Here is a 6,989-nt window from a genome sequence, read left to right on the forward strand (position 1 = left end):
ACAGATTATGGTTTAGCACATGGGCTAAGGCATTATAAGAATATATTGTTATTGCTGTTTTCTCTTTTCCATAATCTTCAGTGCCTGGTTCTTCTTATTCTTTTCCTAGTTGTAGTTCTCAAGCTTTCTAGTATAGTCACCGATTTTCCATTTCATCTTTTCCCCTGGTTTTTTCAACCCTTAACATATTCCTAAAAGTGAAAGTGAACTGTGCTGTAGGCATGCCATAGGGCATATGAGGTAAATTAGTTGGCAGGCATAGGAAATGGTAGTATCAGGCAGTTCTTTATAATTGGTGCATTTAATAAAAATAAGTTAGAAAAATATTTTCTTTTCATCATGAACTTGAAATATAATGAACCTACCTGTGGACTTTTTTCCAAAACTGAAAATTCTGATATTAAGACTTCATGTAGTTGTGGAAGGTACACAAAACAGCTATTTGATTCTACATAAGTGATAGGGAAAGGGATGAAATATTTTGATTTTTGAATTTAATTCACAGCCCAGAGTGCTGCTGAACTGAGAATTCATACACAGTATTTCAGTGTTTCTCAACCTTGGCAACTTTAAGGTGTGTGGACTTCAACTCCCAGAATTCCCTAGCCAGCATGGCTGGCTGGGGAATTCTGGGAATTGAAGTCCACGCACCTTAAAGTTGCCAAGGTTGAGAAACACTGCAGTATTTGAACCTCTTCTTGCCAATTAATTTAAAATCCCTGGCTCTGTTGCTGCTCTTCTCACTAGAAATGCAGAATGAACTAGTTTAGGAACTATAAGCTAGGCTCTAGTCCTTAAGCTCAGGTTTTCTAATCACCTCTCAGACCATATTTATTTATTTATTTGCTTGCTTACCTAGGTGATTATGTGCTGTTCCAGTCCAGCAGAACTCTGAGTGGCTTATATTCCATTGTTATAATAAAAGTGTTAAAATACAAAACTGATATTCTAAGATAGCAAACTACAGTACAAAATAATAGTAACAGAAGTTACTAAAAAGGACACTAGGGCCCCTGAGAACAAAAACATCCAAGAACCTCCATGTTTGTCCACTATCCTCCAGTGACTATTAATATAGCAGGCACTGAGTTTATAGCTAATTCCCTGTGCCTCCATATGTCTGAAAACAACTGGCTTTCACCTGCAGCTTTTCATGGAATCTGCAGTCAAGTTCAGTAACTTTCATCTGGATCTTCTCATCTTCCGTATGATATTTCATTTAGCCATCTTGATTACTCTCCAACTTGATCTAGTCTATCCTCCTTCCCCATACATTAATTATTTCATTTTCACTTTCCCTACTTGTATTTTTCTCTTTAACAATCCTCTTTCACTTACAACAAGCAATCTGTTATCTCTATTAATCTATGAAGAGATATAATATAAGTTTATCTATTAATAAAGTAATACTGGGCACACTAGTATGTTGACAGCAACATTTACCCTAAGCACCATCTTAGTGTTGTGCTAAAAGTGAGCTGAACACCATGTATCCCCACGTCTACTGTCTCCAGGCAGCTGGAATTCTAAACAAGAGATACATGTGTATGAGCTGAATATAAAATAATAATACAATCCAAAGTACTAAAAAAATGGACTTCGTGGGGAGTTATAATGACATGCAAGCAAATGAAAGTGCAACGTTCCTTCACACTTCCAACCAAATACATGGAGCTTAAGGAGAGACTAGGCGATTTATTTTCTACCCAGTTCGAGCCCTTGGCATATTCATCTAACCCTCGAAGAGGGCTAATGTTAGGAGCCAAACAGTTGCCTGGAATGCTTTTTCATGACTTCTATGCTTTATGCTGTAGTTTGCTACGACAGACCCCAGGTAATTCCATCATAGCCAAGTGGTGTTCCTGTGTTATATAGGAAGCTGTATTATAGTGAGTTAGATCATTGGTCCATTAACCCATTATATTTGACAGTAACTGGCAGCAGCTTTCCTGCATTTCAGACTGGAGTTTGCCAAGCTTACCTGGAGATTAAATGGACTAAACTTGGAACCTTCTGAATGTAAAGTATTTGATCCTTCCCCCCCCCCCCCTTTGTTGGTGTTCCTAAACCACTGTCATATAGATCCTTTTTCGATATGTCTAAGGCAGACCAATTGAAGTAGCTTGTTATGGTTTAATAACACATGGAGCACCCAAAAGATTTTTTTTCACAATCCACATTTGCAGTTTGAATTCACTTTTGCACATGTACATGTAAATTTATATGGGAATGGGCATGTATATGTAATTCTGTTCTTTTTGCAAAAGTACAGAATGGAGATGTTCAATGCAAAACATTATTTCCAGGTTATTCATATTAAAGTTTTTAGAAACCGTGTTGGGATAAATTGTTTATGACAAGATGATTAAATCTTAACAGAAAAAAAGTCCCATTTCTTGTAATGATTTTTATGTCTTTTATTCAAGTTTGCTTAATGAGTCCACAATATCTTTTAGTGGCTATGTGTTTTTCAAGGTTACGTTTAAATTTCATTTATTTTTACTTTGTAAGGGAAACAGGAAATACCAAAGAACACTAGACTCAATAAACTTGTAATATTTAAGAATGTAGCCCATTATTTCTATCAATTTTTCACATAACACTTTGGAAGTTATGACTAATTACTGTTTGGTTTTGACAGTAACAGTTTAGGAGACTTTTGTTTTTTGTTTTTATGGCTTTCATATTAGGGAGAAAGAAAGTGTTGTTGAGTGATAAAATATTGTCAGGGTATGTACTTGATACTCAATAGGAGTTCAACTTTTTGATTGCTAAAACAATTACATGTGTTACCTGAGTTTTATTGCCATCCTAAAGAGCTAATGATTGGTACAGTTGCTGCTAAGAAGGCAGTTGAATACTCCAAATTCACATGAGGTTAAGGAAGGAGAAGTTTTGTTTCACTCACATTTTATTGCAAATCCATTTAATTGGCATTTTTTAGATAACTATGTAAAACAAAAGACAGCTATTATCTATATACCTTCTTCTCTTAGCTATGAGATATTTATTGATTGTGGGAGGAGACCTGTGTTTCTATGGTAGCCAAAAATCAGGAGTCTAGTAGCACCTTTTTGTCTAACAATTTTATTAAAAAGCTTCTGTGAATGATAGCTCATGTTATCAGATGCATGGAGCAGCTAAATTGATGTAGGATTTAAATTGGGATGAGGTAGAGGGGTGAAAAGGGAGGGGAAGGAAGATGCACATTACATATGACAGAGGTTATAAGTGCCTTATCAATTAATAGTTGTAATATGGCAAAAAACTAATTGTATTTTTTGTGATCTTTTGAGATTGCCTGAAAACTTTAGACACGTATGAGTTCACTAGTGTTTGTGCTGATAAAGTTTCTCTGTTCTGAAACAGCTACTTTGAGATCTGTAATGTAATGTCCTGGTTAAATTGCCTTGATGTTACTTTACCCTTGTTTTAGACTTGATGTCAAACTTGTGTCATTAATTTTTTTGCACAAAGTCTGACCTCTTTGTCCTATGTAGAACCCAGAGGGGCATTGCTAGTAGATGACTGTTTATATCATATTAGAAGACCATGTGAAAGTGTGAGCTGTAGGTGGCAACCAAGGGTGTTTTGTTTTGTGGTCTGTCTTTCAATAGGTCCTTCCTGGGAATTGATTTGGCTCTTTTTGGCTATTGATCTCACTGAGTAGGTAGTTCAGTCTCCTGAACGCCTGGTTTAACTCCCTCAGTTGAGCATCTCTGTCAAGTAGGTGAACATAATAAAATCTGGCAACAAATAATTGGATTTGTGGGATGTTCTGGGGTGAATTGGGAAGCATATAGGTATGTATCATGATCTGTTGATTTCCTGTATAACATACTGTATTTATGTATTCATTGTATAGTTTTACCATGACATCAAGAAATGAATTCGTTCAGTAGATAGGTTGAGGCTAGGTTTGATGGTAGGGTGAAAGTTGTTGAAGTCTTGATGTAATTTGATGAGAGATTATTTACCATGGATCCAGATAATGAAGATATCATCAATGAATTTCAAATTAAAGAGGAATTTCAAAGGGTAATCATTGAGAAAGCATTGAAGATATTGGCATATTGTAAAGCGACCTCTAAACCCATGGCTGTGGCAATGATTTGTGGTTATATGTTGCCAAAGGTAAAGAAGTTATGGGTAAGTACAAACTAACAGTTTAGTGGCAAGGCATCAGTGATAATGTTCCTGATGGCTTGAAATCTGTGGGGAATGTTGAAGTATAGTGTTTCTGTAGCTTCTGTAGCTATGGAGACTAAATGGTGTTGTTAGGGAGGTTGCAAATGAATCCCACTCATCTTAGGAAGTCTGTGGTTTTTCTTATGTAAATGGAAGTGCTGGTAGGATAAGGTCTAAGGACAGAGTCTATGAAACCTGATATTCTGGCTGTGATGGTTCCAATGCTTAAGACAAGGGGTAGCCCAGATTGCTAGATCTTTGTATTTTGGGAAGTAGGTTGAAAATGCCTTGATGGGGCTCCTGTAGATATGATCTTGTACATCCTTAGAAAATTCTTTCATAAGATTGCATAGTCCTTTTTGATATGTTGCTGAGGGATGTCTGAATCCTGAAATTCCATACCACACTACTTTATTTTGCTAGAGTATATTCATTTATTTGTCCCAGTAATAAAAGTAAAATATTCAGAAGCACCAAATGACTCAAGTGTTCATAGTCGTGATTGCCACAAACAGAATAATTTCTGGACTTTTCACCTTCAGAGACACAGGATTGTTCTTTATTCCATTGTAGAAGCAACATTTACTCCAATCTGTTCTTGGGAACAAAGCTACACTGAGACATATTTTAATTTCAGTATATTTTAATAAATGGCTTCTGATAGGGACGTTACTTAATTTCATGCTCTCTGGTCTTAAAATAATCCCTGCTCTGTGAAAATAAATGAAATGCGTCTTCCTGTAAGCCTATAAATGGGGCAGGTAAAATGAAGGACTGTTTGCTGAACCTTACTTATTTTGCCCTATCCACCAATATTCCAAGCAGCTCATATGGGGATAGTGGTTATTATCATGTATGTTACTTTCAAGGATTGAAAAAGGAGGAGTGTAACAGTGATCCTTAGAACTGACTGTTTTCATAAAAATGCCAATTTATTCTGCCAGCATCTGGTCCCAAGACTTCTCTGGATTGAGTTCATTTTGAACTGCTTCATATATCTTGATCTGTTTCTTTCCAAAACAGCCACACTGCCAAGAATGGATTGTCAAACATCAATAATATGATGCACAAATGTCAATAATATGTAGGAGAAGGTAATATATACCTTTTGTTAAATGGTTTGTTTAGTGAGCTAGTAAAATATAGGATTCCTCAGAATTCCAATCAGAAGAGGACTCTGGTTTGGCTGGTAGAATCAATATCTGAATTGGGTCTTGAAATATATGAACCCCGGGACATTTGAATGAATGACAAGAAATATTTACTCATCACTTTGTAATATATATTGAGACTAGATCTGTGCACTGCATACTGTAAAACTCCAGCAGATGGCAGGAAACAGTTATAGTTGGCTAAACACATTTAAAGAAAAGCATTAAGAAAAAGGAAATTGGAAATTGGTATTTAAAGGGTTTGGATTAATAATTATAATATATAATTAAATAATTATATATTATAATTATAATATATAATTAAAAACAATTATATATTGGCTTGCGGTTTTCTGGATAGAGTGGTGGGAGATATAACAATCCTTTCAGTATTTTGTTCCTAGCCTGTTATAGGTCTAAATGGTGAGTCTGCAATAAGTACTTCCTTCAAGTATGTCCTGAAGGAAAGAAAAAGCTAAAGCATAAAGTGCTGATGACCTTTACTTGTTACATTTTCATGTTATTGCTCCTATTTTTCTAATCTTTGGCACATACAAATTTATTTATTTATTTATTCAATTTATATGGTCACCTATTTTCCAAACAGTTCTGGGTGGCTAACAAGGGTTAAACACACACACACACACATATACGCACATATACCGCTTACACACAAATACAAATAGTAAAGATAGAATGAAGGTAGTAAAATAGTAAATGTCACTGTGTATAAGATACTAAAAGAAAAAAATCAAAATCCATGTTAAAGTATTATTTTTTATTATTTATTTACTATATTGATATATGTATATAGCTGCCCATCTCACAGCTGCTACTCTGGATGGTGCATATATGATTAAACAAAAACAAAAACACAATCATGAAATAATGGTAGCTGAGGACAAGCCCAACTCTTACCGTGAAAAGCACAAAATCATAGTGAGAGGCTCACCTGACTTCCAGACCCCATCCCTGAAGGAACGTCCAGGTCTTCAGGAACTTATGAACTGCTAGCAAGGTTGGAGCCTCAGGGGGTGTGGTGTTCCAGAGGGCAGACACTGGGACACAGCATTAGATCTAGTGCGATAAGCATAAACAGTTGGAGGGAGGCAGTCCTTCAAATAACATGGTCCCATGCCACAAAGAGCCTTATAAGTGACAACCAGCACCTTAAAATGCACCTAGGAGCCTGCTGGGAGCTGGTAGGTGCATCCACAAGTGCCTGTGCTATTGTATTCTTTTTCTTTTTTCCAAGTAATTGTTTTATTTCATTATAAGATGTGAGCATTTCAATATAAAATACAGATATTAGCTGGGTACAGTGGTATTTAGACAATAATAACTAGAAATTGTTAACACTATGATAGTTTAGGTAAGTTGAACCTTTAAAGATAAGAAGAAAAAAAATTATATCAATGTTGAATAGAATTTCTAAAATGTTAATGAGCATACGGTTGCTTGAATTGTACAATTAAAGCTGAGTATAGCATTAATAGACAATTGCAAAATGGATTGAATATAATACATAATACATAATATATAATATAACAAGGTTTCTATCTTGAGCTTAATACTGAATACTAAGGTGTCCACTGTATTATCATCTGTTATTGTTTGTAAATGTAAATGTAAAAAGTATAAATGTTAAAA

The sequence above is a fragment of the Python bivittatus genome, unplaced genomic scaffold, assembly GCF_059951505.1.
Source record: "Python bivittatus isolate LINGU-HERP-01145 unplaced genomic scaffold, Pbiv_v1 ctg000610_np1212, whole genome shotgun sequence".
In the NCBI taxonomy this organism is placed as follows: domain Eukaryota; kingdom Metazoa; phylum Chordata; class Lepidosauria; order Squamata; family Pythonidae; genus Python; species Python bivittatus.